Source organism: Callithrix jacchus, chromosome 6, assembly GCF_049354715.1.
Source record: "Callithrix jacchus isolate 240 chromosome 6, calJac240_pri, whole genome shotgun sequence".
Classification (NCBI taxonomy): Eukaryota; Metazoa; Chordata; class Mammalia; order Primates; family Cebidae; genus Callithrix; species Callithrix jacchus.
The window spans coordinates 55922004-55946113 of NC_133507.1; the positions used below are offsets into that span (position 1 = coordinate 55922004).

Consider the following 24110-nt stretch of genomic DNA (forward strand, 5'->3'; position numbering starts at 1 on the left):
TTCCAGGTCTTTGCTATTGTAAACAGTGCTGCAATGAACATTCGTGTGCATGTGTCCTTATAGTAGAACGATTTATAGTCCTTTGGATATATACCCAGTAATGGGATTGCTGGGTCAAATGGAATTTCTATTTCTAAGGCCTTGAGGAATCGCCACACTGTCTTCCACAATGGTTGAACTAATTTACACTCCGACCAACAATGTAAAAGTGTTCCTTTTTCTCCACATCCTCTCCAGCATCTGTTGTCTCCAGATTTTCTAATGATCGCCATTCTAACTGGTGTGAGATGGTATCTCAATGTGGTTTTGATCTGCATCTCTCTGATGACCAGTGACAATGAGCATTTTTTCATATGATTGTTGGCCTCATGTATGTCTTCTTTTGTAAAGTGTCTGTTCATATCCTTTGCCCACTTTTGAATGGGCTTGTTTGTTTTTTTCCTGTAAATCTGTTTGAGTTCCTTGTAAATTCTGAATATCAACCCTTTGTCAGATGGGTAACCTGCAAAAATTTTTTCCCATTCTGTTGGTTACCGATTCACTCTAGTGACTGTTTCTTTTGCTGTGCAGAAGCTTTGGAGTTTCATTAGGTCCCATTTGTCTATTTTGGCTTTTGTTGCCAATGCTTTTGGTGTTTTGTTCATGAAGCCTTGCCTACTGCCATGTCCTGGATGGTTGTGCCTAGATTTCCTTCTAGGGTTTTTATGGTGCCAGGTCTTATGTTTAAGTCTTTAATCCATCTGGAGTAAATTTTAGTGTAAGGTGTCAGGAAGGGGTCCTGCTTTCTGCACATGGCTAGCCAGTTTTCCCAACACCATTTCTTAAACAGGGAATCCTTTCCCCATTGCTTGTTTTTGTCAGGTTTATCAAAGATTGTATGGTTGTAGATATGTTGTGCTGCCTCCGATGCCTCTGTTTTGTTCCATTGGTCTATGTCTCTGTTTTGGTACCAGTACCATGCTGTTTTGATTACTGTAGCCTTGTAGTATAGTTTGAAATCCAGTAGTGTGATGCCCCCCGCTGTATTCTTTTTGCTTAGAATTGACTTGGCTATGCGGGCTCTCTTTGTTTCCATATGAAGTTCATGGTGGTTTTTTCCAGTTCTGTGAAGAAAGTCAATGGTAGCTTGATGGGGATAGCGTTGATTCTGTAAATTACTTTGGGCAGTATAGCCATTTTCACGATATTAATTCTTCCTAACCGTGAACATGGAATGTTTCTCCATCTGTTTGTGTCCTCTCTGATTTCGTTGAGCAGTGGTTTGTAGTTTTCCTTGAAGAGGTCCCTTACGTTCCTTGTGAGTTGTATTCCTAGGTATTTTACTCTTTTTGTAGCTATTGTGAATGGCAGTTCATTCTTGATTTGGCTTTCTTTAAGTCTGTTATTGGTGTAGAGGAATGCTTGTGATTTTTGCACATTGATTTTATATCCTGAGACTTTGCTGAAGTTGCTTATCAGTTTCAGGAGTTTTTGGGCTGAGGCGACGGGGTCTTCTAGGTATACTATCATGTCGTCTGCAAATAGAGACAATTTGGCTTCCACCTTTCCTATCTGAATAACCTTTATTTCTTTTTCTTGCCTGATTGCTCTGGCTAGGACTTCCAGTACTATATTGAATAGGAGTGGTGAAAGAGGGCATCCTTGTCTAGTGCCGAATTTCAAAGGGAATGCTTCCAGTTTTTGCCCATTCGGTATGATATTGGCTGTTCGTTTGTCATAAATAGCTTTTATTATTTTGAGATACGTTCCACCAATACCGAGTTTATTGATGGTTTTTAGCATAAGGGGCTGTTGTATTTTGTCAAAGGCCTTCTCTGAGTCAATTCAGATAATCATGTGGTTTTTGGTTTTGGTTCTGTTTATGTGGTGAATTACGTTTATAGACTTGCATATGTTGAACCAGCCTTGCATCCCTGGGATGAATCCTACTTCATCATGATAGATAAGCTTTTTGATTTGCTGTTGCAATCGGCTTGCCAATATTTTATTGAAGATTTTTGCGTCTATGTTCATCATGGATATTGGCCTGAAGTTTTCTTTTCTTGTTGGGTCTCTGCCGGGTTTTGGTATCAGGATGATATTGGTCTCATAAAATGATTTGGGAAGGATTCCCTTTTTTTGGATTATTTGGAATAGTTTCAGAAGGAATGGTAGCAGCTCCTCTTTGTGTTTCTGGTAGAATTCGGCTGTGAACCCATCTGGACCTGGACTTTTTTTGTGTTGTGTTTTCTGTGGAATCTGTGGTGATTTCCCCTTTATCATTTTTTATTGCATCTATTTGGTTGTTCTCTCTCTTTTCTTTAATCAATCTGGCTAGTGGTCTATTTTGTTGATCTTTTTAAAAAACCAGCTCTTGGATTTATTGATTTTTTGAAGGGTTTTTCATGTCTATCTCCTTCAGTTCAGCTCTGATCTTAGTTATTTCTTGTCTTCTGCTGGGTTTTGAGTTTTTTTGATCTTGCTCCTCTAGCTCTTTCAATTTTGACGATAGGGTGTCAATTTTGGACCTCTCCATTCTCCTCATATGGGCACTTATTGCTATATATTTTCCTCTAGAGACTGCTTTAAATGTGTCCCAGCGATTCTGGCATGTTGTGTCTTCATTCTCATGGGTTTCAAAGAACTTCTGCCTTCATTTCATTGTTTATCCAGTCAACATTCAAGAGCCAGTTGTTCAGTTTCCATAAAGCTGCGTGGTTCTGGGTTGGTTTCTGAATTCTGAGTTCTAATTTGATTGCACTATGGTCTGAGAGACTGTTTGTTATGATTTCAGTTGTTTTGCATTTGCTGAGGAGTGATTTACTTCCAATTATTTGGTCAATTTTAGAGTAGGTATGATGTGGTGCTGAGAAGAATGTTTATTCTGTGGATTTGGGGTGGAGAGTTCTGTAAATGTCTATCAGGTTTCCTTGCTCCAGGTCTGAGTTCAAGCCCTGGATATTCTTGTTGATTTTCTGTCTGGTTGATCTGTCTAATATTGACAGTGGAGTGTTAAAGTCTCCCACTATTATTGTGTGGGAGTCTAGGTCTCTTTGTAAGTCATTAAGAACTTGCCTTATGTATCTGGGTGCTCCTGTATTGGGTCCATATATGTTTAGGATCGTTAGCTCTTCTTGTTGTATCGATCCTTTTACCATTATAATGGCTTTTTTTGTCTCTTTTGATCTTTGTTGCTTTAAAGTCTATTTTATTAGAGGCAAGAATTGCAACTCCTGCTTTTTTTTGCTCTCCATTTGCTTGGTAAATCTTCCTCCATCCCTTTATTTTGAGCCTTTGTGTATCCTTGCATATGAGATGGGTTTCCTGGATACAGCACACTGATGGGTATTGGATTTTTTTTTTTTTTGAGATGGAGTTTCGCTCTTGTTACCCAGGCTGGAGTGCAATGGCGCGATCTCGGCTCACCGCAACCTCCGCGTCCTGGGTTCAGGCAATTCTCCTGCCACAGCCTCCTGAGTAGATGGGACTACAGGCACGCACCACCATGCCCAGCTAATTTTTTGTATTTTTAGTAGAGACGGGGTTTCACCATGTTGACCAGGATGGTCTCGATCTCTTGACCTCGTGATCCACCCACCTCGGCCTCCCAAAGTGCTGGGATTACAGGCGTGAGCCACCGCGCCCAGCCGGTTATTGGATTTTTATCCAATTTGCCAGTCTGTGTCTTTTGATTGGTGCATTTAGTCCATTTACATTTAGGGTTAATATTGTTATGTGTGAATTTGATACTGCCATTTTGATGCTAGCTGGCTGTTTTGCCCATTAGTTGTTGTAGATTCTTCATTATGTTGATGCTCTTTAGCATTCAGTGTGATTTTGGAATGGCTGGTACTGGTTGTTCCTTTCTATGTGTAGTGCCTCTTTCAGGAGCTCTTGTAAAGCAGGCCTGGTGGTGACAAAATCTCTGAGAACTTGCTTGTTCGCAAAGGATTTTATTTATCCCTCACTTATGAAGCTCAGTTTTGCTGGATATGAAATTCTGGGTTGAAAGTTCTTTTCTTTAAGGATGTTGAATATTGGCCCCCACTCTCTTCTGGCTTGTAGTGTTTCTGCCAAGTGATCTGCTGTGAGTCTGATGGGCTTCCCTTTGTGGGTGACCCGACCTTTCTCTCTGGCTGCCCTTAGTATTTTCTCCTTTATTTCAACCTTGTTGAATCTGACGATTATGTGCCTTCGGGTTGCTCTTCTTGCGGAATATCTTTGTGGTGTTCTCTGTATTTCCTGCATTTGAGTGTTGGCCTGTCTTGCTAGGTGGGGAAAATTTTCCTGAACAATGTCCTGAAGAGTATTTTCCAGCTTGGATTCATTCTCTTCGTCACATTCTGGTATACCTATCAAACGTAGGTTAGGTCTCTTCACATAGTCCCACATTTCTTGGAGACTTTGTTCATTCCTTTTTGCGCTTTTTTCTCTGATCTTGGTTTCTCATTTTATTTCATTGAGTTGATCTTCGACTTCTGATATTCTTTCTTCTGCTTGGTCAGTTCAGCTGTTGAAACTTGTGCATGCTTCGCGAAGTTCTTGTATTGTGTTTTTCAGCTCCTTTAATTCATTGATATTCCTCTCTAAGGTATCCATTCTTGTTATCATTTCCTCGAATCTTTTTTCAAATCTTTTTTCATGGTTCTTAGTTTCTTTGCATTGGTTTAAAACATGTTCTTTTAGCTCACAAAAGTTTCTCATTATCCACCTTCTGAAGTCTAATTCCATCATTTCATCACAGTCATTCTCCGTCCTGCTTTGTTCCCTTGCTGGTGAGGAGTTTTGGTCCTCTCTAGGAGGCGAGGTGTTCTGGTTTCGGGTGTTTCCCTCCTTTTTGCGCTGGTTTCTTCCCATCTTTGTGGATTTATCCACCTGTTGTCTGTGTAGTTGCTGACTTTTCGATTGGGTCTCTGAGTGGACACCCAGATTGTTGATGATGAAGTATTTCTGTTACTTGGTTTTCCTTCTACCAGTCTAGCCCCTCCACTGTATGACTGCTGAGGTCCACTCCAGGCCCTGCTTGTCTGGGGTGCACCTATAGCAGCTGCGGAACAGTGAGGGATGCTACCAGTTTCTTTTTCTGCTATCTTTGTCCCAGAATGATGCCTGCCTAATGTCAGTCTTCTGGATATAGAGGGGTCAGGGAGCTGCTTGAGGAGACAGTCTGTACTTTATAGGAGCTCAAGTGCTGAGCTATGAGCTCTGTTGTTCATTCAGGGCTGTTAGGCTGCTACGTTTAATTCTGAGGCAACATAACTCATTAAAAAAACCCTTTTTTTCTCAGATGCTTTGTCTCGGGGGGGTTGGGGTTTTCTTTCTGAGTGTCCGTTGTGCTGTCCTGCCCAGCTAGGAGGCAGTCTAGTCACTATTTGCCTGCCGAGGCTCCGCCCTGCTGGTGTGAGGTTCGCCCTGTTGCTGCAGGCTCTGCCCTTCTGCTGCGGTCTCCGCCCTGCTGCCATGGGCTACGCCCTGCGGCGGAGTCTCTCTGTTGTAGTGGGTTGCCTCGGCAACGGCAGGCTGCATCAGCAATGGGAGTGTACCTCAGTAGGGGCGGATTGCCTTGGTAATGGCGGACGACCCTCCCCGACGGAGCTGCACTGTACTGGGTTCAGCTGTGCCCTAAGGGAACCTCTCCACCAGGAGCGTTTGGAATCTCCATTTTGTTTGTCCCTCTGTGCTACCCCAAACTCTGTTTTCCTGGAATCTCCTGGGCTGGCTCACTGTCCATGTCCCATTCAGTCTCAAGTTCAGCCCTCTTAAGTCTCAGATTGACGGTTCAACAGGGCACTCGGACCAGTGCGCTTGTGTGGAGCACTGTGTAGCGCCACTGCGCTACAGTGCCGGCCACCGGCCGCACCGGCTGCCGGCTGCACCAGCCAAAACCTCTGCTTGGCATCCTGCATCTCTTTTATACCTGGGAATTTCCCCGTTCTGTGGGCAACAAAGATCCATGTGGAAATGTGGCCCTGACTCACCCTCTCCACGCATTCACTGAGAGCTTCAATCCTGGGTTGTTCTCACTGTGCCACCTTGAGTTCTCTCCGAAAGCTAGTTTTTAAACATTTACTAACACACCAAGGAGTAATACCCAATTACATAGACATCCAAGACCTCAGCATGGATGACAACAACCTTTTTGCAGAGTCACTAGCTCTCCTTTCACTAAACATCATTCCCTTTGTCTTATTCATGAATACTCTAGATCTTTTCTTACAGAATATTGGCTTTAAGTTTAGATACAATTTGTGTTAAGTTTGGCTCTCAGTTTGTTTCTATAGAAACAAATGAGGAGGGCGCATTTCTGTGAGGAAGATGTAATAGCTCAGAGTTTGACAGTCAACAGTTTGATGACAATAAAGGGCAAACAAAGCAATGCAAATCTAGAGAAGGAAAAATAAATCCCAGCAGTCCAAGGGTAGCAGTCCAGAAAAGCCCCTGGCAGACTTCCTGTAACACTACTTGGAACAAGAGTTAATGATCATAGTGGTGACCAAGAACTCTCAAAAAAAAGTTTTCCATCTTTTATATAGTGTTTAAAATAGCAGAATTGTGTGTAATAGACATTTTAAATATCTAAAAATATCTTTTGACAAATGTTGCTGAGAAAACTGGATATCCGCATGCAAAAGAATGAAGTGAAGACCTTACCTTAAAGCATATGCAAAGATTCAAACTCATATAGATCAAAGATCTAAATATAAGAGCTAAAACTGTAAAACTCTTAGAAGAAAACAGGGGTAAGCCTTTATGACATTGGATTTGACAATAATTTCTTGAATATAACATCAAAAGCATAGGCCATAGGAGAAAAAATAGGTAAATTGTACTTCATCAAAGTTAAAAACTTTTGTGCATTAGAGGACACTATCAAAAAAGTGAAACAGCAACCCATGAAATGGGAGAAAATATTTGCAAGTTACATATTTGATAAGGAATTAATACCTAGGGTGTATTAGAAACTCCAATTCAACAACAACAAAAAAATAAACAACCCAATTTAAAAATGAGCAAAGGACATGAATAAACATTTCTCCAAAGAAGATATACAAATGACTGATAAGCACATGAAGATACTTGTTCATTAGGGAAATACAGATCAAAGCCACAGTGGGATACCATTGTATATCCATTAAAATGACTATTATAAAACAAAACAAAACAGAAAATACCAAATATTGGTGAAGATGCAGAAAAATCATATAACCTTCATGCATTACGGATGGAAATGTAGAATGATGCAGCTGCTATAGAAAATAGCATGGCACTTCCTCAGAAAATTACATATACAATTACTCCATGATCCAGCAATTCCACTTGTAGGTATATACCCAAAAGCCTTGAAAGCAGGACTTGATGAATCAATAGACAAACAAAATGTAATTTATATATACAATTAAATATTATTCCTTCTGAAAAAAAGAAGGAAATTATGACAAATGTTACATGGATGAATGTTATAAACATTATGCTAAGTGAAATAAGCGAGATGCAAAAGGACAAATATTATATGATTACACTCTTATGAGGTTCCTAGGATAGTCAAATTCATAGACATAGAGTAGAATAGTGATTACCAGGGCTTGGGGGAGGGAGGAATGGTGAGTTCTTGTTTAACAGATACAGAGTTTCTGTTTGGGCTGATTAAAAATTCTAGAGATTGACAGTGGTGATGATTGTACAACAATGTGACTATACCTAATGCAATTAATTGTACACTTAAAATAGCTAAAATGGTAATTTTATATTATATATGTTTTACCACAATAAAAATGTGCCTTATAAGCACACAAAAAAAAAAACCCTGTAACTTTGTTAAACATGTGCAACTTAAAGCAGGCAAACTTCACTTTCCAGAATAATGCCTATGTGGAACAATGTTTTAGCATCTGGTAGAAATGATATGTGAGATGTGAGATTTATGCATTAGAAATGTATTGTAGGGCTGGATTCAAGAGGGCGCTGTAGGAACAGCTCAGGATTGCAGCTCCCAGTGAAAGCGCACAGGGTGAGTGGACACCGCATTTCCAGATGGATCTTTATTGCCCACAGACCAGGAGATTCCCAGGTGGAGGAGCCCCACAGGTCGCCAGAGTGCTGTTTCGGCTGGTGCAGCTGTTTTGGCCGGCACCGCAGTACAGTGGCTCTATGTACAAAATACACTGGTCTGGTTGCCCTGTTAAACTGGCAATTGGAGATCCAGGAAGGCATATTAGCACATTCATATGATTAAATGGGACTGAAACATAAAGCCAGGCCAGGAGATTCCCAGGAAGTGACATTGTTTCAGCTGGTGCAGTGGGTCACCACATGGGAAATCACACAGATCCCGGTGCCCTTTCAGCAGGTGACTAGAACACCTGGGAGAGAGTCAACTGTTCAACTTAAAAAAAAAGGGCTCTAAGGCAGGGAGCCAGGTAATCAGGCTCAGTGGGTCCCACACCCACAAAAACAAACAAACAAAAAAAACAGCAATTGGAAACACTTGGGATTGAGAGTTTCACGGCAAGCACAGCTAAACCTGGGATTGTCCAGCTCTGTGGGGGAGGGGCTTACGCCATTACTGAGGCACTTCACCCCTACGGAGGTAGTCTGCCATTGCTGATGCACCCTGCCATTGCCAAGGCAACCCGCCATAACAGAGAGAGTCCGCCATTACAGAGGCAGGCCACCATTGCCAAGGCAGTTCTAACCATACACATATAAACAGGACTGCTGGGAAATACACATGGCAGCAGGGCGGAGCCCACAGCAGCAGGGCAGACCCCACAGCAACTCAGCAAAGCCTCTGCAGGCAGACAGTGTCTAGGCTGCCTCCTTGCTGGGCAGGACAGCCGTGGGAAATAAAAAGGGAGCAGTTCAACGGACACTCATAAATAAAGCCCTAACTCCCCGGGATGGAGCACCTGGGGAAAAAAAGGGGTTTATGGGTTCTGCTGCAGCAGACTTAAACTTACCTGCCTAGCAGCTCTGAATGAACAACAGAGCTCACAGCTCAGCACTTGAGCTCCTATGAAGAACAGACTGTCTCCTCAAGCAGCTCCCTGACCCCCATATATCCAAAGAGTCACCTCACAAAGGACTGATCAGACTGACATTTGGCAGGCATCATTCTGGGACAAAGACAGCAGAAGAAGAAACTGGTAGGAACCCTTACTGATCTGCAGCTGCTGCAGGTGATCCCCAAGCAAGCAGGGCCTGGAGTGGACCTCAGCAGTCCTACAGCACAGGGGCCAGACTGTTAGAAGGAAAACTAAGAAACAGAAATAACTTCATCATCAACAATCTGGACATCCACTCAGAGACCCAATATGAAAATCAGTAACTACACAGACAACAGGTGGATAAACCCACAAAGATGGGAAGAAACCAGCACAAAAAGGAGGAAACCACTTGAAACCAGAACACCTCACCTCCTACAAGGGATCACAACTCCTCACCAGCAAGGAAACAACTTTAAACAGAGAATGAGTGTGATGAAATGACAGAATCAGACTTCAGAAGGTAGGTAATAAGAAACTTCCATGAGCTAAAAGAACATGTTTTAACTCAATGCAAAGAAACTAAGAACCTTGAAAAAACATTTGATGAAATGATAAAAAGAATGGACAACTTAGAGAGGAATATGAGTGAATTGATGGAGCTGAAAAACGCAACACAAGAACTTCACAAAATATGCACAAGTTTCAACAGCCGAATTAACCAAGCAGAAGAAAGGATATCAGCGGTCAAAGATCAACTCAATGAAATAAAATGAGAAGGCAAGAATAGAGAAAAAAGCACGAAAAGGATTGAACAAAGTCTCCAAGAAATGTGGGACTATGTGAAGAGACTTCATCTACATTTGATAGGTGTAGCTGAATGTGACGAAGAGAATGAATTCAAGCTGGAAAATACTCTTCAAGATATTATCCAGGAAAACTTCCCCAAACTAGCAATGCAGGCCAAGACTCAAATCCCGGAAATACAGAGCACACCAGAAAGATACTCCACAAGAAGAGCAACCCGAAGGCACATAATCGTCAGATTCACCAGGGTTGAAATGAAGGAGAAAATGCTAAGGGCAGCCAGAGAGAAAGGTCGAGTCACCCACAAAGGAAAGCCCATCAGACTCACAGCATATCTCTTGGCAGAAACACTACAAGCAAGAAGAGAGTGGGGGCCAATATTCAACATCCTTAAAGAAAAGAACTTTCAACAGAGAATTACATATACAGCCAAACTAAGCTTCATAAGTGAAGGAAAAATAAAATCCTTTGTGAACAAGCAAGTACACAGAGATTTTGTCACTACCAGGCCTGCTTTACAAGAGCTCCTGAAAGGGGCACTACACATAGAAAGGAACAACCAGAACCAGCCACTCCAAAAACATACCAAATACTAAACAGCATCAACAAAATGAAAAATCTGCATCAACTAATGGGCAAAACAGCCAGCTAGAATCAAAATGGCAGTATCAAATTCACACATAACAATATTAACCCTAAATGTAAATGGACTAAATGCACCAATCAAAAGACACAGACTGGCACATTGGATAAAAATCCAAAACCCATCAGTGTGCTGTATCCAGGAAATCCATCTCACATGCAAGGATACACAAAGGCTCAAAATAAAGGGATGGAGGAAGATTTACCAAGCAAATGGAGAGCAAAAAAATGCAGGAGTTGCAATTTTTGTCTCTGATAAAATAGACTGTAAAGCAACAAAGATCAAAAGAGACAAAGAAGGTCATTACATAATGGTAAAAAGATCGATATAACAAGAAGAGATAATGATCCTAAATATATATGGACCCAATACAGGAGCACCCAGATATATAAGGCAAGTTCTTAATGACTTACAAAGAGACTTAGACTCCCACACAATAATAGTGGGAGACTTTAACACTCCACTGTCAATATTAGACAGATCAACCAGACAGAAAATCAACAAGAATATCCAGGGCTTGAACTCAGACCTGGAGCAAGGAAACCTGATAGACATTTACAGAACTCTCCAACCCAAATCCACAGAATAAACATTCTTCTCAGCACCACATCACACCTACTCTAAAATTAACCAAATAATTGGAAGTAAATCACTCCTCAGCAAATGCAAAACAACTGAAATCATAACAAACAGTCTCTCAGACCATAGTGCAATCAAGTTAGAACTCAGAATTCATAAACTAACCTAGAATCGCACAGCTTCATGGAAACTGAACAACTGGCTCTTGAATGTTGACTGGATAAACAATGAAATGAAGGCAGAAATAAAGAAGTTCTTCAAAACCAACGAGAACAAAGACACAACATACCAGAATCTCTGGGACACATTTAAAGCAGTCTCCAGAGGAAAATATATAGCAATGAGTGCCCATATGAGAAGAGTGGAGAAATCCAAAATTTACATCCTATTATCAAAATTGAAAGAGCTAGAGGAGCAAGATCAAAAAAACCCAAAACCTAGCAGAAGACAAGAAATAACTAAGATCAGAGCTGAACTGAAGGAGATAGAGACACGAAAAACCCTTCAAAAAATCAATAAATCCAAGAGCTGGTTTTTTGAAAAGATCAACAAAATAGACAGACCACTAGCCAGATTGATTAAAAAGAAAAGAGAACAACCAAATAGATGCAATAAAAAATGATAAAGGGGAAATCACCACAGATTCCACAGAAATTCAAACCCTCATCAGAGAATATTACAAACAACTCTATGCACATAAACTAGTAAACCTGGAAGAAATGGATAAATTCCTGGACACCTGTATCCTCCCAAGCCTAAACCAGGAGGAAGCCAAAACTATGAGTAGACCAATAACAAGGTCTGAAGTCGAGGCAGCAATTAAGAGCCTACAACACAAAAAAAGTCCAGGTCCAGATGGGTTCACAGCCGAATACTACCAGAAACACAAAGAGGAGCTGCTACCATTCCTTCTGAAACTATTCCAAATAATCCAAGAAGAGAGAATCCTTCCCAAATCATTTTATGAGATCAACATCATCCTGCTACCAAAACCCGGCAGAGACCCAACAAGAAAAGAAAACTTGAGGCCAATATCCATGATGAACACAGACGCAAAAATCTTCAATAAAATACTGGCAAGCCGATTGCAACAGCACATCAAAAAGCTTATCCACCATGATGAAGTAGGATTCATCCTGGGGATGCAAGGGTGGTTCAACATAGGCAAGTCTATGAACGCAATCCACCACATAAACAGAACCAAAAACAAAAACCACATGATTATCTCAATTGATGCAGAGAAGGCCTTTGACAAAATACAACAGCCCCTTATGCTAAACACCCTCAATAAACTCGGTATTGATGGAACGTATCTCAAAATAATGAAAGCTATTTACGACAAACAAACAGCCAATATCATACTGAATGGGCAAAAACTGGAAGCATTCCCTTTGAAATTCGGCACTAGACAAGGATGCCCTCTCTCACCACTCCTATTCAGTATAGTACTGGAAGTTCTAGCCAGAACAATCAGGCAAGAAAAAGAAATAAAGGTTATTCAGATAGGAAAGGTGGAAGCCAAATTGTCTCTATTTGCAGACGACATGATAGTATACCTAGAAGACCCCATCGCTTCAGCCCAAAAACTCCTGAAACTGATAAGCAACTTCAGCAAAGTCTCAGGATATAAAATCAATGTGCAAAAATCACAAGCCTTCCTCTACACAAATAACAGACTTAAAGAAAGCCAAATCAAGAACGAACTGCCATTCACAATTGCTACAAAGAGAATAAAATACCTAGGAATACAACTCACAAGGAAAGTAAGGGACCTCTTCAAGGAGAACTACACACCACTGCTCAGTGAAATCAGAGAGGACACAAACAGATGGAGACACATTCCATGTTCACGGTTAGGAAGAATTAATATCGTGAAAATGGCTATACTGCCCAAAGTAATTTACAGAATCAATGCTATCCCCATCAAGTTACCATTGAATTTCCTCACAGAACTGGAAAAAAACACCATGAACTTCATATGGAACCAAAGAGAGCCCGCATAGCCAAGTCAATTCTAAGCAAAAAGAACACAGCGGGGGGCATCACACTACTGGATTTCAAACTATACTACAAGGCTACAGTAATCAAAACAGCATGGTACTGGTACCAAAACAGAGATATAGACCAATGGAACAAAACAGAGGCATCGGAGGCAACACAGCATATCTACAATCATACAATTTTTGATAAACCTGACAAAAACAAGCAAATGGGAAAGGATTCCCTGTTTAATAAATGGTGTTGGGAAAACTGGCTAGCCATGTGCTGAAAGTAGAAACTGGTTCCCTTCCTGACACCTTACACTAAAATTAACTCCAGATGGATTAAAGACTTAAACATAAGACCTGGCACCATAAAAACCCTAGAGGAAAATCTAGGCAAAACCTTCAGGACATAGGAGTAGGCAAGGACTTCATGACCAAAACACCAAAAGTATTGGCAACAAAAGCCAAAATAGACAAATGGGACCTAATGAAACTCCACAGCTTCTGCACCGCAAAAGAAACAGTCACTAGAGTGAATCGGCAACCAACAGAATGGGAAAAAATTTTTGCAGTTTACCCATCTGACAAAGGGCTGATATCCAGAATTTACAAAGAACTCAAACGGATTTACAGGAAAAAAAACAAACAAGCCCATTCAAAATTAGGCAAATTATATGAACAGACATTTTACAAAAGAAGACATACATGAGGCCAACAAACATATGAAAAAGTACTCATCATCACTGGTCATCAGAGAGATAAAAATCAAAACCACATTGAGATACCATCTCACACCAGTTAGAATGGCGATCATTAAAAAATCTGGAGACAACAGATGCTGGAGAGGATGTGGAGAAATAGGAACACTTTTACACTGTTGGTGGGAGTGTAAACTAGTTCAACCATTGTGGAAGACAGTGTGGCAATTCCTCAAGGCCTTAGAAAGAGAAATTCCAATTGACCCAGCAATCCCATTACTCGGTATATATCCAAAGGACTATAAATCGTTCTACTATAAGGACACATACACACAAATGTTCACTGCAGCACTGTTTACATTAGCAAAGACCTGGAACCAACCCAAATGCCCATAGATGATAGACTAGATTGGGAAAATGTGGCACATATACACCATGGAATATTATGCAGCAATCAAAAATGATGAGTTCGTGTCATTTGTAGGGACATGGATGAATCTGGAGAACATCATTCTCAGCAAACTGACACAAGAACAGAAAATGAAATACCGCATATTCTCAGTCGTAGGTGGGTGATGAAAAATGAGAACACAAGGACGCAGGGAAGGGAGTACCAAACACTGTGGTCTACTGGGGCAAAGAGGGGAGGGACAGCAGGGGGGGAGCTGCAGTGGGATAGCCTGGGGAGAAATGCCAAATGTGGGTGAAGGGGAGGAAGGCAGCAAAACACACTGCCATGTGTGTACCTATGCAACTGTCTTGCATGTTCTGCACATGTACCCAAAACCTAAAATACAAAAAAAAAAAAAAAAAGAACAGGGGGAGAGGACTCAAGATGGCACTCTGAGAACAACCCAGGATTGGAGCTCTCGTTGAATCCGCAAACGGTGAGTCGGAGTTGCATTTACAGACTGATCTTTGTTGCCCACAGAACAGGGAAACTCCCAAGTATAAAAAAGACACGGGATGCCAGGCAGTAGCTCTGCCTGGCGAAGCCGGCAGCCGGGGCGGCGGCGGCCGGCCCTACCCAGCGCTCCCCACAGGGCGCGCTTGTCCGGGTGCCCTGTTGAACCAGCAATCTGAGACTTCAGAGGGCTGGACTTGAGACTGAACGAGACTTGGACAGTAGGCCAGCCCAGGGTATTGCAGGGACAGATCGTTTGGGATACCCGGTGGGACGAACAAAACTGCGATTTCAAACTATCCTGAGCAGACGGTCCGAGACGCTCTGTGGGGGAGGGGCGTCCACCACTACCGAGGCAACACGCCCCAACTGAGATACACGCCCACTGCTGATGCAGCCAGCTGTTGCCGAGGCAACCCGTCCCTACTGAGATACACGCCCACTGCTGACGCAGCCTGCCGTTGCCGAGGCAACACGCTACAATGAAGAGACTCTGCCGCAGGGTGTGGCAGAGACCACAGCAGAGCCTGCAGGAACAGAGCGAATCACACAACAGCAGGGCAGAGACTCGGCAGCCAAACAGTGGCTAGTCTGCCTTCTAGCTGGGCAGGAAACCTCATCAGACATCGAAAAATAAAGCCCGAACCCCCCAACACAGAGCATTTGAGAAAAAAAGGCTTTTTTTTAATGAGCTCTGTTGCAGCAGAATCAAACATAGCAGCCTAACAGCCCTGAATGAACAACAGAGCTCACAGCTCAGCAATTGAGCTCCAAAAAAGTACAGACTGTCTCCTCAAGCAGCTCCCTGACCCCTCTATATCCAAAAGACTGACATTTGGCAGGCATCATCCTGGGACAAAGATAGCAGAAAAAGAAATGGGTAGCATCCCTCACTGTGCCACAGCTGCTAGAGGTGCACCCCAGACAAGCAGGGCCTGGAGTGGACCTCAGCAGTCATACAGCGAAGGGGCTAGGCTGGTAGAAGGAAAACCAAGTAACAGAAATACTTCATCATCAACAATCTGGGTGTCCACTCAGAGACCCAATCGAAAAGTCAGCAACTACGCAGACGACAAGCGGATAAACCCACAAAGATGGGAAGAAACCAGTGAAAAAAGGAGGAAAACACCCGAAACCAGAACACCTCGCCTCCTAGAAAGGACCAAAACTCCTCACCAGCAAGGGAGCAAAGCTGGACGGAGAATGACTGTGACGAAATGACGGAATTAGACTTCAGAAGGTGGATAATGAGAAACTTTTGTGAGCTAAAAGAACATGTATTAAATCAATGCAAAGAAACTAAGGAACTTAAAAAAAGATATGAGGAAATGATAACAAGAATGGATAACTTAGAGAGGAATATGAATGAATTAAAGGAGCTGAAAAACACAATACGAGAACTTCGCGAAGCATGCACAAGTTTCAATAGCTGAATTGACCAAGCAGAAGAAAGAATATCTGAAGTCGAAGACCAACTCAATGAAATAAAACGAGAAACCAAGATTAGAGAAAAAAGCGCAAAAAGGAATGAACAAAGTCTCCAAGAAATGTGGGACTATGTGAAAAGACCTAGATGAGATTTGAAAAAGTTCAGAGGCGAGAACAACCCAGGATTGGAGCTCGCATTGTGTCCACGGAAAGGTGAGTCTGAGCTGCATTTCCAGACTGATCTTTGTTGCCCACGGAACGGGGAAATTCCCAAGTGAAGAGGAGATGCGGGACGCCAGGCAGAACCTCCGCCTGGCGAAGCCGGTAGCTGGGATGGCAGCGGCCGGCCCTACCCAGCGCTCCCCACAGGGCGCACTTGTCCGGGTGCCCCGTTGAACCGGCAACTGGAGACGTGAGAGGGCTGGACTTGAGACTGAGCTAGACTTGAACAGTGGGCCAGCCAGGGGATTGCAGGAACAGAGCGTTAGGGCTGGCCCAGTGGGACGAACAAAACCGCGATTTCAAACAAGCCCCGGGCAGACGGCCCGAGACGCTCTGAGGGGGAGGGGCGTCCACCATTACCGAGGCAACCCACCCCAACTGAGATACACGCCCATTGCTGACGCAGCCTGCCGTTGCCGAGGCAACCCGTCCCTACTGAGATACACGCCCACTGCTGACGCAGCCTGCCATTGCCGAGGCAACCCTAAATCTCTAAAACAGAGAGACTCAGCCGGAGGGCGTGGCGGAGACCACAGCAGAGCCTGCAGGAACATGGCGAACCACACAACAGCAGGGCGGAGCCTCGGCAGCCAAACAGTGGCTAGTCTGCGTCCTAGCTGGGCAGGACCTCAACGGACATCCAAAAATAAAGCCCAAACCCCTCAACACAGAGCATTTGAGAAAAAAAAAAGGGTTTTTTAATGAGCTCTGTTGCTGCAGAATCAAACATAGCAGCCTAACAGCCCTGAATGAACAACAGAGCTCACAGCTCAGCAATTAATCCCCTATAAAGTACAAACTGTCTCCTCAAGCAGCTCCCTGACCCCTCTATATCCAAAAGACTGACATTAGGCAGGCAACATCCTGGGACAAAGATAGCAGAAAAAGAAACTGGTAGCATCCCTCACTGTGCCACAGCTGCTAGAGGTGCACCCCAGACAAGCAGGGTCTGGAGCGGACCTCAGCAGTCATACAGCGAAGGGGCTAGACTGGTAGAAGGAAAACCAAGCAACAGAAATACTTCATCATCAACAATCTGGGTGTCCACTCAGAGACCCAATCGAAAAGTCAGCAACTACGCAGACGACCAGCAGACGAATCCACAAAGATGGGAAGAAACCAGCGAAAAAAGAAGGAAAACACCCGAAACCAGAAAACTTCGCCTCCTAGAAAGGACCAAAACTCCTCACCAGCAAGGGAACAAAGTTGGCCGGAGAATGACTGTGACGAAATGACGGAATTAGACTTCAGAAGGTGGATAATGAGAAACGTTTGTGAGCTAAAAGATCATGTATTAAATCAATGCAAAGAAACTAAGAACCATGAAAAAAGATATGAGGAAATGATAACAAGAATGGATAACTTAGAGAGGAATATGAATGAATTAAAGGAGCTGAAAAACACAATATGAGAACTTCGCAAAGCAAACACAAGTTTCAATAGCCGAATTGACCAAGCAGAAGAAAGAATATCTGAAGTCGAAGACCAACTCAATGAAATAAAACGAGAAACCAAGATTAGAGAAAAAAGCGCAAAAAGGAATGAACAAAGTCTCCAAGAAATGTGGGACTATGTGAAAAGACCTAACCTACGTTTGATAGGTGTACCAGAAGAGGATGAAGAGAATGAATCCAAGCTGGAAAATACTCTTCAGGACATCATCCAGGAAAATTTCCCCCACCTAGCAAGACAGGCCAACACTCAATTGCAGGAAATACAGAGAACACCACAAAGATATTCTGCAAGAAGAGCAACCCCAAGGCACACAATCGTCAGATTCAACAGGGTTGAAATAAAGGAGAGAATACTAAGGGCAGCCAGAGAGAAAGGTCAGGTCACCCACAAAGGGAAGCCCATCAGACTCACAGCAGATCTCTCGGCAGAAACACTACAAGCCAGAAGAGAGTGGGGGCCAATATTCAACATTCTTAAAGAAAAGAACTTTCAACCCAGAATTTCATATCCAGCCAAACTGAGCTTCAGAAGTGAAGGAAAAATAAAATCCTTTGCGAACAAGCAAGTACTCAGAGATTTTGTCACCACCAGGCCTGCTTTACAAGAGCTCCTAAAAGAGGCACTACACATAGAAAGGATCAACCAGTACCAGCCATTCCAAAATCACACTGAATGCTAAAGAGCATCAACATAATGAAGAATCTACAACAACTAACAGGCAAAACAGCCACTTAGCATCAAAATGGCAGTATCAAATTCACACATAACAATATTAACCCTAAATGTAAATGGACTAAATGCACCAATCAAAAGACACAGACTGGCACATTGGATAAAGAGCCAAAACCCATCAGTGTGCTGTATCCAGGAAACCCATCTCACATGCAAGGATACACAAAGGCTCAAAATAAAGGGATGGAGGAAGATTTACCAAGCTAATGGAAAGCAAAAAAAAGCAGGAGTTGCAATTCTCATCTCTGATAAAATAGATTTTAAAGCAAAAATCACAAGCATTCGTCTACACCAATAACAGACTTAAAGAAAGCCAAATCAAGAATGAACTGCCATTCACAATTGCTACAAAAAGAATAAAATACCTTGGAATACAACTCACAAGGAACGTAAGGGACCTCTTCAAGGAGAACTACAAACCACTGCTCAACGAAATCAGAGAGGACACAAACAGATGGAGAAACATTCCATGTTCATGGTTAGGAAGAATTAATATCGTGAAAATGGCTATACTGCCCAAAGTAATTTACAGAATCAACGCTATCCCCATCAAGCTACCATTGACTTTCTTCACAGAACTGGAAAAAACCACCATGAACTTCATATGGAACCAAAAGAGAGCCCGCATAGCCAAGTCAATTCTAAGCAAAAAGAACACAGCGGGGGGCATCACACTACTGGATTTCAAACTATACTACAAGGCTACAGTAATCAAAACAGCATGGTACTGGTACCAAAATAGAGATATAGACCAATGGAACAAAACAGAGGCACCGGAGGCAACACAACATACATACAACTATACAATCTTTGATAAACCTGACAAAAACAAGCAATGGGGAAAGGATTCCATGTTCAAAAAATGGTGTTGGGAAAACTGGCTAGCCATGTGCAGAAAGCAGAAACTGGACCCCTTCCTGACACCTTACACTAAAATTAACTCCAGATGGATTAAAGACTTAAACATAAGACCTGGCACCATAAAAACCCTAGAAGGAAATCTAGGCAAAACTATCCAGGACATAGGAGTAGGCAAGGACTTCATGAACAAAACACCAAAAGCATTGGCAACAAAAGCCAAAATAGACAAATGGGACTTAATGAAACTCCACAGCTTCTGCACGGCAAAAGAAACAGTCACTAGAGTGGATCGGCAACCAACAGAATGGGAAAAAATTTTCGCAGTCTACCCATCTGACAAAGGGCTGATATCCAGAATTTACAAAGAACTCAAACGGATTTACAGGAAAAAAACAAACAAGCCGATTCCGAAGTGGGCAAAGGATATGAACAGATACTTTACAAAAGAAGACATATATGAGGCCAACAATCATATGAAAAAATGCTCACCGTCACTGGTCATCAGAGAGATGCAAATCAAAACCACATTGAGATACCATCTCACGCCAGTTAGAATGGCGATCATTAAAAAATCTGGAGACAACAAATGCTGGAGAGGATGTGGAGAAAAAGGAACGCTTTTACACTGTTGGTGGGAGTGTAAATTAGTTCAACCATTGTGGAAGACAGTGTGGCGATTCCTCAAGGCCTTAGAAATAGAAATTCCATTTGACCCAGCAATCCCATTACTGGGTATATATCCAAAAGTCTGTAAATCGTTCTACTATAAGGACACATGTACACGAATGTTCATTGCAGCACTGTTTACAATAGCAAAGACCTGGAATCAACCCAAATGCCCATTGATGATAGACTGGATTGGAAAAATGTGGCACATATACACCATGGAATATTATGCAGCAATCAGAAATGATGAGGTTGTGTCGTTTGTAGGGACATGGATGAATCTGGAGAACGTCATCCTCAGCAAACTGACACAAGAACAGAAGGTGAACCACCGCATATTCTCACTCATAGGTGGGTGATGAAAAATGAGAACACATGGACACAGAAAGGGGAGTACTAAACACTGGGGTCTATTGGGGGGAAAAGGGGAGGGCCAGTGGGAGGGGGAGGTGGGGAGGGATAGCCTGGGGAGAAATGCCAAATGTGGGTGAAGGGGAGAAGGAAAGCAAAGCACACTGCCATGTGTGTACCTATGCAACTGTCTTACATGCTCTGCTCATGTACCCCAAAACCTAAAATCCAATAAAAATAAAAATAAAAAGTTAAAAAAAAAAAAAAAAGAAAAGACCTAATCTACGTTTGATAGGTGTACCAGAAGGGGACGAAGAGAATGAATCCAAGTTGGAAAATACTCTTCAGGACATCATCCAGGAAAACTTCCCTCACCTAGCAAGACAGGCCAACACTCAATTGCAGGAAATACAGAGAACACCACAAAGATATTCTGCAAGAAGAGCAACCCCAAGGCACATAATCGTCAGATTCAACAAGGTTGAAATAAAGGAGAAAATACTAAGGGCAACCAGAGAGAAAGGTCGAGTTACCCACAAAGGGAAGCCCATCAGACTCACAGCAGATCTCTCGGCAGAAACACTACAAGCCAGAAGAGAGTGGGGGCCAATATTCAACATTCTTAAAGAAAAGAACTTTCAACCCAGAATTTCATATCCAGCCAAACTGAGCTTCAGAAGTGAAGGAAAAATAAAATCCTTTGCGAACAAGCAAGTACTCAGAGATTTTGTCACCACCAGGCCTGCTTTACAAGAGCTCCTAAAAGAGGCACTACACATAGAAAGGAACAACCAGTACCAGCCATTCCAAAATCACACTAAATGCTAAAGAGCATCAACATAATGAAGAATCTACAACAACTAACAGGCAAAACAGCCACTTAGCATCAAAATGGCAGTATCAAATTCACACATAACAATATTAACCCTAAATGTAAATGGACTAAATGCACCAATCAAAAGACACAGACTGGCACATTGGATAAAAAGCCAAAACCCATCAGTGTGCTGTATCCAGGAAATCCATCTCACATGCAAGGATACACAAAGGCTCAAAATAAAGGGATGGAGGAAGATTTACCAAGCAAATGGAGAGCAAAAAAAAGCAGGAGTTGCGATTCTCATCTCTGATAAAATAGACTTTAAAGCAACAAAGATCAAAAGAGACAAAGAAGGGCATTACATAATGGTAAAGGGATCGATACAACAAGAAGAGCTAACGATCCTAAACATATATGGACCCAACACAGGAGCACCCAGATATATAAGGCAAGTTCTTAATGACTTACAAAGAGACTTAGACTCCCCCACAATAATAGTGGGAGACTTTAACACTCCACTTTCAATATTAGACAGATCAACCAGACAGAAAATCAACAAGGATATCCAGGGCTTGAACTCAGACCTGGAGCAAGCAAACCTGATAGACATTTACAGAACTCTCCAACCCAAATCCACAGAATATACATTCTTCTCAGCACCACATCACACCTACTCAAAAATTGACCACATAATTGGAAGTAAAGCACTGTTCAACAAATGCAAAACAACTGAAATCATAACAAACAGCCTCTCAGACCATAGTGCAATCAAGTTAGAACTCAGAATACAGAAACCAACCCAGAACCGCACAACTTCATGGAAACTGAACAACTGGCTCTTGAATGTTGACTGGGTAAACAATGAAATGAAGTCAGAAATAAAGAAGTTCTTCCAAACCAATGAGAATGAAGACACAACGTGCCAGAACCTCTGGGACACATTTAAAGCAGTCTCTAGAGGAAAGTATATAGCAATAAGTGCCCATATGAGGAGAATGGAGAGATCCAAAATTGACACCCTATCGTCAAAATTGAAAGAGCTAGAGGAGCAAGACCAAAAAAACTCAAAACCCAGCAGAAGACAAGAAATAACTAAGATCAGAGCTGAACTGAAGGAGATTGAGACACGAAAAACTCTTCAAAAAATCAATAAATCCAAGAGCTGGTTTTTTGAAAAGATCAACAAAATAGACAGACCACTAGCCAGATTGATTAAAAAGAAAAGAGAGAACAACCAAATAGATGCAATAAAAAATGATAAAGGGGAAATCACCACAGATTCCACAGAAATTCAAACCATCATCAGAGAATATTACAAACAACTCTATGCACATAAACTAGTAAACCTGGAAGAAATGGATAAATTCCTGGACTCCTGTGTCCTCCCAAGCCTAAACCAGGAGGAAGCTGAAACTATGAATAGACCAATAACAAGGTCAGAAGTCGAGGCAGCAATTAAGAGCCTACCACACAAAAAAAGCCCAGGTCCAGACGGGTTCACAGCGAATTCTACCAGACACACAAAGAGGAGCTGGTACCATTCCTTCTAAACTATTTCAAACAATCCAAAAAGAGGGAATACTTCCCAAATCATTTTACGAGACCAACATCATGCTGATACCAAAACCAGGCAGAGACCCAACAAGAAAAGAAAACTTCAGGCCAATATCCATGATGAACATAGATGCAAAAGTCTTCAATAAAATATTGGCAAGCCGAATGCAACAGCAAATCAAAAAACTTATTCACCATGATCAAGTAGGATTCATCCCAGGGATGCAAGGCTGGTTGAACATACGCAAGTCTATAACCGTAATTCACCACATAAACAGAACCAAAAACAAAAACCACATGATTATCTCAATTGATGCAGAGAAGGCATTTGACAAAATTCAACAGCCCTTTATGCTAAAAACCCTCAATAAACTCGGTATTGATGGAACGTATCTCAAAGTAATAAAAGCTATTTATGACAAACCAACAGCCAATATCATACTGAATGGTCAAAAACTGGAAGCATTCCCTTTGAAATCTGGCACTAGACAAGGATGCCCTCTTTCACCACTCCTATTCAATATAGTTCTGGAAGTTCTAGCCAGAGCAATCAGGCAAGAAAAAGAAATAAAGGTTATTCAGATAGGAAAGGTGGAAGCCAAATTGTCTCTATTTGCAGACGACATGATAGTATACCTAGAAGACCCCGTCGCCTCAGCCCAAAAACTCCTGAAACTGATAAGCAACTTCAGCAAAGTCTCAGGATATAAAATCAATGTGCAAAAATCACAAGCCTTCCTCTACACAAATAACAGACTTAAAGAAAGCCAAATCAAGAACGAACTGCCATTCACAATTGCTACAAAGAGAATAAAATACCTTGGAATACAACTCACAAGGAACGTAAGGGACCTCTTCAAGGAGAACTACAAACCACTGCTCAACGAAATCAGAGAGGACACAAACAGATGGAGAAACATTCCATGTTCATGGTTAGGAAGAATTAATATCGTGAAAATGGCTATACTGCCCAAAGTAATTTACAGAATCAACGCTATCCCCATCAAGCTACCATTGACTTTCTTCACAGAACTGGAAAAAACCACCATGAACTTCATATGGAACCAAAAGAGAGCCCGCATAGCCAAGTCAATTCTAAGCAAAAAGAACACAGCGGGGGGCATCACACTACTGGATTTCAAACTATACTACAAGGCTACAGTAATCAAAACAGCATGGTACTGGTACAAAAATAGAGATATAGACCAATGGAACAAAACAGAGGCACCGGAGGCAACACAACATATCTACAACTATACAATCTTTGACAAACCTGACAAAAGCAAGCAAGGGGGAAAGGATTCCCTGTTCAACAAATGGTGTTGGGAAAACTGGCTAGCCATGTGCAGAAAGCAGAAACTGGACCCCTTCCTGACACCTTACACTAAAATTAACTCCAGATGGATTAAAGACTTAAACATAAGACCTGGCACCATAAAAACCCT

The 24110-nt window shown here is 42.1% G+C and overlaps 1 long non-coding RNA gene across 1 annotated transcript in view; it reads right to left on the bottom strand.

Moving 5' to 3' along the window:
- Positions 1-24110, bottom strand: part of LOC144576753 (uncharacterized) — a 69761-nt gene that overhangs the window by 36423 nt on the left and 9228 nt on the right. The gene's annotated exons all lie outside the window — the stretch shown is intronic.